This window comes from Crocodylus porosus, unplaced genomic scaffold (assembly GCF_001723895.1).
Source record: "Crocodylus porosus isolate Cpor-Errol unplaced genomic scaffold, CroPor_comp1, whole genome shotgun sequence".
NCBI classification, from domain to species: domain Eukaryota; kingdom Metazoa; phylum Chordata; order Crocodylia; family Crocodylidae; genus Crocodylus; species Crocodylus porosus.
In genome coordinates, this window is record NW_017728931.1 from 81143 (window position 1) to 92433 (window position 11291).

The window sequence follows — 11291 nt, forward strand, 5'->3', positions numbered from 1 at the left end:
TGATCATCTTCATTTTTTTGAGGGAGTTTTGCTGGTCCAAGGACTTGATATGAGCATAAGCCTGCTTAGTGCTTCGTGAACAGCTTCTACATCAAATATTTAAGTCAACCTCCTTAGGCTCAAGGCACCCTTCAGAAAATACCAGCTCTTAGTTTTCACTCTCTTTTTTTTACTACAAATAAATACTAGAGAAATTATTCTGTTGCAAAGAACTCAGAAAGCCCACAGCAGGGCAGAATGGTTTTGACATTATGGATTCCTATTTGAAATCTTTGGGTTTACCTTGTGAATCATGTTTGCACACCTAACAGTGCTCACATTGCATGTCCTATTATGCCATCCTTGAAAGGATCTCAAGGCAGCCCGGGGTTCTGCAGCACCTGGTTGAGAATCATTAGTTTAAGTGATGCCATTGTTGCTGTGGGCTATTTGGAGCTGTTGAGCTACGTTTTGGAACTCTAGCACAGACCTCACTTAGGCTAAACCAGGACTGACTTTACAAAGGGCAACATGATTAGTCAGTGCTCAATCCCTGAAACCAACCACAGCCTGAGTTGCAGACCAAACAGCACGTTTTGTCTGCAAACCTATGGAGAGGATAGCTGTGAGCTGCTAGGCCGCAAGGGGTTACAATGCCAGGTCGCTGATCGTGGAAGCAAAGCTCCAGCAGTTTATGGTGGAATCTGCCTTCTCAGACCATAGTTTGCCTGTTTCACATAACTCATGGTTTGTACATGAGAGTGAACTTTGTACCTTTGCATATCAGAAAAGCAGACAAATTGATTGTTACTAGTGGCTACAATTCTAATGCAGTACAATTAGTAAGATCAATCCTGTCTGGAGCAGTTCTTCAGAGTATTCCCACTCTGAAGCAGGACAAGCTGAGTATGACACTCCTTTCATCCCTGATAGATTCCCCCCAGATCCCTGGGGATCCCCAGAGACAAGAGGCCAGAAGTGCAGAAGTGCTCCCCTTTAACAGTTTGAAATCAGAAGGCTAGGACTGCTCCCAGAAATGCCCTTTCCATATTGTGTGAATATACAACAGGCAAAATACTATTTTGGTTCTGATCTCCTAGCAGATACATTGCCAGCATAAACTGCAGCCCCAAATAAGGCAGAGTTTTACACTTAATATACATGAAATACTATGCAACTCCTCATAGCCTTGGTGCCACAGGGATACTGGTTTTCCCAGATTTAAAAAAATCCCCAATTTTCATATTAAAAAAGTAACTGCAAATCCACATTTGTCCATGACTAAAATGAAACACCGCCTCTATATATAGTGGTATATTAACAGTGTTTCATTTTAATCATGGAAAAATGTGGATTTGGGGTTATGTTTTTTAATCTGAAAATTGGGGATTTTTTTAAATCTGAGAAAACCAGGATCCCTTCTAATTAAAATATGCTCTGACTTGCAACACTGGCAGGGATGAAGCATAATAACCCCGATCTTTCAGCATGCTCTAGCCTTGCCTTGGTTCTGAAAGCTGTTCTGTATAGGTCACTGGTCACACTCGCACAACCCCACTGAGGTCAGTGGGGTTCCAGGATGGTTTGTCCACCTGGCTCAGGTTCCAGGCTCAGGGCCCTCAAGTATACTTATTTCCTTCCCTAGAATATTAGATTATACAAAGCTTCCAAAGTCCTTAGGCATTTCTGTGCTTGGGATTGATCCCAGAAGGGAATAGTTGGGGACAAGCAATACATTGGAAAATGGGAGAACAGCACAGATTTTACTATAAAATCAGAGCAAAGGTACCAGGATCTTTTACATCCTGTATGGTCCAAAATAAACTCATAGACTTTTTTTTTTTTTTGCAAATCAAATTTGTTGCAGCTGATGTATCATCAAAAAATAAGATTCTAAGTCACTTGAATGCTTTGCTTTTTTTTAATTGAAGGGCCAACAGGAAATGAGAAGAAAATTAAGGCTTTGCATTGTTTATGAATTCCTTAGAGCCTCGTGGTAACAAAATGTTTCCTGTTAAGCCTTGTGTTTATGTCCAGCATGCACCTGTTTAATTTCTTCACTCTTTCTGCCAATGACTTTTAGCCGTGCTGCCTTTTTCCTACTGTAGGCGTAAATGTTTATAATGTACCAATGACAGAGATCATGATTCTGTTACATTTACTGGAGAGAAATCTTTGTTCTTTTTACAGATGAGAGATAAATACAGAACAGATTAACAAAAAACCATAGGATTTCTGGTCCTAATGCTCAGTTTTGCTTTGATTGATTATTTAGGTCTGGTTATACATTACATGCTTTTCAAAATAAAAGGGCATTTATGCACACGGTCCAGGAAGCAGGGGAGGGGGGCTTTAATTAGAGCGGCTCCACGAGCTGCCCTGATTAAAACTTCAGGAGCATCACGTGTATCGGCATTTCTGCACTGGAAAATGGTGATGGGGGTGATTTAACTAAAGCTCATTGAACAAGCTTTAGTTAAAGCACCCCCACTGCCATTTTTTCAGTGTGGGGATGCTGATGCACATGACGCTGGAGCCTGCTAGAGTACAGTAATTACAACACTCCAGCAGCCTTGATTAATTGAGTCTGCTCTGACACACTGCAATCTATACACACTGCACATGTATAGGCGCCCAAAGGTATGAGATCAAAATGAATTAAACCTCAATCCAAGCAACAAATCTGCTGCTAAAATCGCATTTCCACCACAAAACTTTCATTGCAAAACAGAGCTAGAAAAGGGGACGAGTTCTTGTTCTGACTTTGGACTTATTTCTAGTGAAAAAACAATAAAGTGAATTAATTTGAAGCTAGTTTGAACCCTAGTTCTGAGATTTTTCTTTCACTTGCCTCCACCCTCCACCATCCAAGGTGGAGGAAATCTGGGGATTTTTCATTGTTAATGAATTTGGACAAGCCTGTACAACTGACTTGATTCATTATAAGGACCCCTTGGAGTTTTACAGACTGCAAAGTCTGATGCACAAATGACACAAGAAAAAGGACTTTTTGGGACAGGGCAGAGAGTTTCTGAGACAAGTGAACTTGTAGCTGTTAGAAGCCACCTTGAGCAGATGGAAGTAAGATACTATTTGACCAAGGGCATGTAAAGTTTGCAAATGCCAGCAGTACAACACATCTCTGCAGAGACATAGCAGGGCAGCTGCTGTGGTGCTGATTATAGTAGTGCAATCAGCTGCCACTATAGCTGTGGCTATTTTTCTGGCCTCCCACAGGTCCTGGTGCCTGATGCTGCTACCCTGATCACTCCTCCCCTTATACTACTGCAGGTCTCCAGAGATACATTGTCTCCAGTGAGGATGTCATTAACCCATTGAATACTACTATTCAAGTATAGCACTATTGAGCTAACACAGCTAAGTGTATATTGTGTATGTTTATTAACTGATTCCCCAAGGTACTTAGTTTCATTCCAGCAGCTTAGCTATCCTACAATCTTATTTAGATACATGTCCAATTGCATTCACAGCTCCTGCAAGATGCAAAAGCATCACCTGGGAATGGTGAGCTGCATTATGGGGTTAAAATAGAATTTTATTTTTTCCTCCATACTGTTTTCTGAAGCTGCTGTGGTGATTCATTTTCTGGCAATGATCTTTTGTATCATGGAAGACTGGCTGTGCCTTTAGCCTGAATATCAGCTCCACTTGGGATTGTGACAGGACCCAATTATGGCTGCAGTAACTAGTCACACACCTGATTTCAGAAATAGGTTTAAACTGACAAGCAGTCTGATTACTTTCTAACTCTTACTCTGCGAGTGGTTCAGAACTGGAACAGATTCCTGAGGGATGTTGGAGTCTCGACCATTGGAAGCTTTTAAGGACAGGTGGGACAAAATTGTCTGGGATAGTGTAGACCAGTGGTGCTCAGCCTATTCATCTGTGGGCTGGATGGAAGGTGTGGAGCTGGTCTACAGGCTGGATCCCACAAGCACAAGTGGTGCATGGGGTCAGCCTGTGGGTGTTGACCCAGCATGTCTGGATCAGGTCTGTGCACCCAATAAAAGCCCATGTGCCTGCATCTGCTCTCATGCCAGCCTGACCTGGACTGGACCCTGCATGCCCAGATTGGGTCCTGTGCAGTGTCCTGACCCTGCACACCTGGATCAGGCCTTGTGTGCTGGCCTGATCCAGTTTATATGGCTATCATCTGGCCAACAGGGCTCCTCACAGGTCCAGAAATTTGGCAACAGAAGCAGTAATTAGTGCTGTCACTGCTGCCAAATTTCCAGACCTGTGGAGAGACCCATAGGCCAGGTGTGGCCTGCTGGCTGAAGGTTAAGCACCACAGGTGCACACAGGGCAGGAAGTTAGGCTAGATGACTTCCTGAGGGCCTTCCAGCCCCTTTCCCCCTACATTTTAGGTAAAAGAAGTAAGCTGTTTTTCTTGACAATCCCATCAGTGCAGCCCTGCAGTGGAGGATGCTGTATCACAAGAATGAGCAGTGTCACCAAGAAACAGTCCAAATAGGAGCAACCTGTAATCTAGTAACTCTTGGTTGCAGCATTGATTAGGACTATCATAGCTTAATGGAGCAATTAAAGAATGATTTGTATAGATTGCAATTGCCAGTTCTCCCTCTGCGCAGTTAATGTCCCTCACCCCATTTTGGAAAAACTGGCTTGTAGGTAAAAGGTTAGCTAAGCCCCTCTGTCCTTTCAATCAATTTATTTGCCTAGACTACAAGTGCCAGATTGCTGTCAGGTGTGGGCTAGAACCTGGGACCTCAGTCTGGCTGTACAGCCACTCAGTCCACCATGCCACCCAGATTGGCATAAAACTTATAGTATGGCCCAACCCTCCACCCACTCCCTGTCACTGAAGTGGCCAGCTGAGGTCAGCTGACCCCTCCACTTTTCCCCATATAAACCTCTCACCTAGTACAGGAAGTGTCTGGGGAACAGGACAACATGATTCAAGACTGCTTTGCTATTCCCTCTGGCTTGCTCCTCAGCTTTGCTTTTCTTGGCTTCTTTACGTAGCTTTTTCCAGGACTTCACTCTTTCTGATCTCCTGGTTTCTTGACTCAACTTGCTCCTAAACCCTGCTTTTGGATTGACCTGCTGGCTTCCTGACACAGTCCGATCTCAGATTCCACTCACTCACCCCACCCTGGTTGGCACCTCGATCCTCAAGTGACCCATACCAGGCCATTTGTATCCTGGCATGACAGTAGCTAAGAGCACTGGCCTGGGCCATGAAAGACCTGGACTCAATTTCCTTCCATGACAGGGACTTCTTGTGAGACCCTGGGCCTGTCCCTTATGTCATCTGGCCCTCAGCTCTGCAGAGTTGACAAGTGGTACATTACAGCCCTACCACACAGAAATGTGTGAGGACAGCCTCTCTCCTGACATCAAAGTGCACAGATATACCAGTTGCGGAGGCACCTGTTTATGTGGACCGATATCCACTGGGAGGGAGTTGGAGTTCACCTGCTTCTCTCTGCTCCCAGGCACCGCCAAGACTAACTGAATTCAAAACAGGATGGATGAAAACCTTCACATCCCATCTCCCTGAGCAATACCAAAGGCAGCAGGTTCAGAAGTGTGTTTACCAGATTGTCTTTATTATTGCCTGCCAAACCCTGAACTCTTCACCTTTCCTGTCCTCAATTTCCTATTAGTTTAAACTTTAAAAGTGTCATTTCTGTATTGTTAACAATGTGTTGGACAGCACCACACTGATGCCACTTCATTCTTCTCACTGAAGTTACAACCCCATTCCTGAAGGAGCCTAAACCTGTTAACAAGCAAAGATGTTTTCAGACTCTTAGATGCCTTGTTAATCTGGGGAAGCTGAGAGATGAAGCAGGCAGGTAAGACTGGGGAATAAAATATGAGTCACCACGTCTGCATGGCAAACTTACTGTTGTTGAGAATAGTGCCTTCAAACACATTGCCGCCCCATGCAGGGTGTCTCCTAAACATGAAGCAGTGTAGCCTGCTCTGTGTCCTGCAGGCTAATTAGCTTAGGGGCAAGCTAATTGGCCCTGTCACTTAGCAGTGCTAATTACTCATTTAATGGTACCAAATGGATGTCGCTTACATTGTTTCTGGTTTCCAAGGCATCTCCCTGGGGCAGTGAAGTGCATTTGAGTTTACCAGTGCTGAGCTCAGTGAGCTTGGTAGCAATGTTTGCATCTTTCTGCTGAAATCCTGGAAGGGTTTTATACAAACAAGGCAGTCGAAGCAGCCAATACTCATAGATCCATGTTGTGATGCAGTGCCTTGCTCTTTGCAGCAAGCTCCCACTAGCAAAGACCCATGCCTCTGGTACTGACATATGTAAAAAGCTTAGGTTCTCAACCAGAGTGAGTTAAAAGGACCAGCATACCAGTGCTTTCTAGCTTTACATGGAAGAGAGGGCATTTCTTCCCCATTTCTCTAACTCACCTGGCCTCATTGCAGTCAACAGGAGTTTTGCCATTAGGTTTAATGGGCCAAGATTTTACCTTGCGATGCTTCAGGCTGCTTCAGTTTTTCTGTTTAGCCAAGTAGTTGTCCAAGAACTTGACAGAGGCACTTAGGCCAATCAGTACAGCATATTAGTACCATCTAGTGGATGCCAAGGTAACAGTCCATTTAAATACTATTGAACTGGGTCTTGAATAAATAGGCTTTTTGTTTCTGAGATTTGCCTGCTCTGTTCGCAGTTGATGTCAGAACAGCATTTATGTATAAAAGTTATCCATTCACTAGGGCCTACCTGGCTAGCAAAAAGGAACAGGTGACAGGAGCACAGTTGGCATATCTATGCTAGCTTTCATGGAGGCAGGAGGAGTAGCAGTTCCAGCAAAGACAAGCCAGTATGAATTTCACTACACACTAGCAACCAGAATACACACTCAGCAGCCCTAGATAACCTGCACTCAAGCGTCAAGGATACTGACACTTTATAGAGTGGTTACACCCTAAGCCAGTGGTCTCTAAACCATGGCTTGCAGGTGGTATAGTTTGTTTGCAGGCTCCAGCATAGCTTGCAGTAACTGGAAATTTTGCTTCCCACAGATGCATGCTTTTCAAGGTGACGGAGAAGAAAACACACTAAATTAATGTGGAAGCATTATCACATGCTAAGTGTGCCAACCTCCCAGGAGTTCACAAAGTGAAAATGCTGATGTTATTTTTCCACAATAAACTTGTGCTGCAGACTATAAATAAGCTGCTTGAGGCAAAATTCCTGGTTAGGAACTTGTCACTGCCATGAATGACACAACATACATTACCAAAGGACCACTCAGCATCACTTCTGCTGTCAGTGGGCCTTACCCAAAACACTAGGGAGTAACTTTAGAGAGCAGCTTGACTTTTATAAGCCATCTGGAAAAGGTGAATACCAGGATTGGCTTTGTCTAAAAACCCACAGGCAGGTGCTGATATCTCCACAGTTTGAACAGTAACCTTAGCATAGATATGCTGAATGCTGCACATTGGCATGGGCAGGCAGCTCAGAAATCATATCTGTGGATGTGCAGCTTGATGCCACCATGAAAATTGTAATTAGACCATTAGAGTTACCATTTGTTCAATGGTAGTCTGTTTTGGCACATGTACCGCCACTGAAAATCCATACACACATACACCCAGCTCATAAGTACCATTAAAACATGGCCCATCTGAATTTACAACCTCACAAGAGCCTTCTGAATCTTTCAAGGATGCTCTTAGCCATCTCATAAGTAGTTCTCTTTTCCATGTAAAGCTAGAAAGCACTGGTGTGCTGGTCCTTTTAACTCACTCTGGATGAGAATCTAACCTTTTTACTTATGTCAGTTCCAGAGGCATGGGTCTCTACTAGTTGGAGCTTGCTGCAAACAGCTGTTCTCATAAGCTAAAAGTCTTAGAGCATCTTTACTTAACCCTGAGATGCACCTAAAAGATTTTTGGAATAACCCTTTTGCTGACCCTCCCCTGATAGGAACTTCCACACTAGCTTACCGAGAAAACAGAAACATTTCAGAGCATGACAGGCACACTCAGAGGAACATAAGAAAGTAGGGCTGAAAGGGACCTCATGATGTCATCTACTTCAGCCAACTGCTGAAGACAGGATCATCCCTAACTAAACCATCCCAGTCCAGTGTCTGTCTAACCTGCTCATGGAAATTTCCAGGGATGGAGATTCAACAACCACTCTAAGTAGTCTGTTTCAATGCTTAACCACCTTCATAGTGAGAAAACTCTTCCTAATCTCCAACCTAAACTTATTTTGCTTCAGTTTAAAGCCATTGCTCCTAGTTTTGTCTCCTATGGCCAACAAGAATAGTTTATCTCCATCCTCTTCATAATTACTTTTCAGCTGTTTAAAGGCTATTTTCAAATCTGCCCCCCCAGTCTCTTCTTCTAAATAAGCCTAGTTTTTTCCCCTCTTTTCCTCATATGTCAAATTTTCCAGGCCCCTGATCAATTGTGTTGCTCTCCACTAGACTCTTTCTAATCTGTCCACATCTTTGTTGAAGTGTGCAGCACAAGACTGGGCACAGATCTGGTCTCTTACACCTCTGGAGAATACAAGATAACGTACAACATGACTGGACACCAGCAGCAAATTATGCAAGTCAGTGCTTGAAAAACACTACAGACTTTCTACGAAAACTTAAAAACATGGACCACCTTCCCAGCACCACCCCCATAACCATCATGGATGTTACCACCTTATATACCAACATCCTACACTAGGATGGCATCCAGGCCTGCTGTACATACTTACAAGAGCAAGATGACAACTCAGAATACAGACCCAAAGATATTACTGACCTTATACACTTCATCTTCACACACAACAATTTCACTTTTAATAACCAACACTTCCTCCAGACCATGGGCACAGCTATGGGCTCCAAAATTGCCCCACAGTATGCCAACCTTTTTATGAGCCACCTGGAAGAAGAATTCCTCAAGGGCTATACCATCAAACCATTGCTATACTTAAGATATATCAATGACATCTTCATCATTTGGACTGAAAACCTGCAATCTCTGACTGAGTTTCTTCAGAAATTCAACAATCATCCCCACTCCATCTGCCTATCTTGTGAATACTCCAGCACTAACATCTCCTTTTTAGACACAATGATCAGTATCCAGAATGATAAAATACAGACCACGTTATACAAGAAACCCACAGACCAACATACATATCTGCACAGAACCAGCAATCACCCTAAACACACCAAGAAAGCTGTGATATACAGCCAAGCCCTCAGATACCACCGAATTTGCACTGAGGAGAACACCTGGGATTGCCACCTCACTAATCTTAAAAAGGCTTTCCCTCAACAAGGGAACTCATCCAAAGAGATAGATTGCATGTTTGAAAGAGTCACCTGGATACCATGAGAAGCATTGCTGCAGTACAGAAGGAAAGCCTCAACGAATCACAGACTGCTGGTTATGGCATATCACCTCTCCTTTGAACCTATACAAAAAATTCTTAAACAACTGCAACCCATACTAGAAGGAGACCCAGCTCTTAAAGAGATCTTCCCAGAACCACCCATCTTAGCCTTCAAACAAACACCAAACCTTGCTAACCTTATCATAGATTTCATAGATTTCACAGACATTAGGGCTGAAAGGGACCTTGGAAGATTATTGAGTCCAGCCTCCTCCCCCAGAGGCAGGAAGTCTTCTGGGGTCAAAGGATCCCAGCAAGATAAACGTCCAAATGTCTCTTAAAGGAGTCCAGAGGAGGTGCTTGCACCACCTCCTGGCAGCAGTCTGTTCCAGGCACTGGGGGCTTGGACAATAAAGAAGTTTTTCCTTACATCCAGCCTGAAACAGCCTCGAAGGAGTTTGTGACCATTTGACCTTGTCATCCATTGGGGCACTCTGGTGAACAGGAGTTACCCCAGATCCTGATGCACACCCCTTACATACTTACAGGCAGCCACCAGGTCTGCCCTGAGCCTGCACTTTTCCAGGCTGAAGAGCCCCATGGCTCTCACCCTCTCATCATAGGGCCTGTTTTCCTGCCCTCTGATCATTCCTGTGGCTTGCCTCTGGACTCTCTCAAGTTTCTCCACATCCTTTTTAAATTGTGGAGCCCAGAATTGGATGCAGTACTCCAGCTGCAGCCTCACCAAGGCCGAGTACAAGGGGAGGATGACATCCTGGGATTTGCTTGAGAAGCATCTATGGATGCAAGGCAGAGTTTTGCTTGCTTTACCAGCTGCGACATTGCATTGGTGGCTCATATCTTGTGGTCAGTCATGACCCCCAAGCCCCTTTCAGCCATGGTGCTAGCAAGTGTAGCACTGCCAAGCCTGTAAGTGTTTTTTTCCCCAGGGTGGAGTACCTTGCATTTTTCAGTGTTGAATGTCATCAGGTTTTCTTCCGCCCATTTTCTGAGCCTGTCTAGGTCGGCCTGGATTACCAGCCTATCCTCAGGTGTGGATGCTTTACCCCAAAGTTTGGTGTCATTGGTAAACTTGGTCAGTCTGCATCTGATACTAATGTCTACATCATTAATAAAGATGTTAAAAAGTACAGGTCCAAGAACCCCTGGGGGTCCACAGACGGTGTCTAAGGGGTCTGCAAAAGATTATTATGATCAATCAAAAGTATGCAAATGCCCACACTTACAATTCAAAGGGGTCCACCCCTCCATCTGAAATTTCCAAAGGGGTGACCTCCATTCAGAAATTTTTGGGGGTCTAAAAGACAGCGGGGAAGGGGCTTCAGCTGTGTTGCCACAACAAGGATTGGGTCCCTCATGCCTCCCCCACCACCTGCCCCTGGCACGCCAACATTTTACAAGTCAAGGGTGCAGGTGTTTTTGGCACTCTGCCCAAAAACATTGGTAATCCCTAGGTTAGATGATAGTTTGTATGGAATGGTTGGATAGGGATAATCCTGGGGTTGGACTAGATGCTCTCTGGACGTCCCTTCCAGCCCCACTTCTCTATAGGTGCCGACAGAAATGAACTTTTTTGCACGATCTGGGTCTTAAAAGCGCTGTACAGCCAAGTCCTAACATGCACATGGCTGCAGAGTGCTTCTAAAATGGCTAATCATGTAAAAATCTAACTCTAATCAGGTAACAGATTACAGTGCTTTACTTTAGAGCACCTTCATAGATTTCACAGATTTCATAGACATTAGGGCTGGAAGGGACCTTGGGAGATCATTGAGTCCAGCCCCCTGCCCAAAGGGCACGAAGTCAGCTGGGGTCATAGGATCCCAGCAAGATAAGAATCCAATTTACTCTTGAAGGTGTTCAATGTAGGTGCTTGAACCACCTCCGATGGCAGGCTGTTCCAGACCTTGGGGGCTCGGACAGTAAA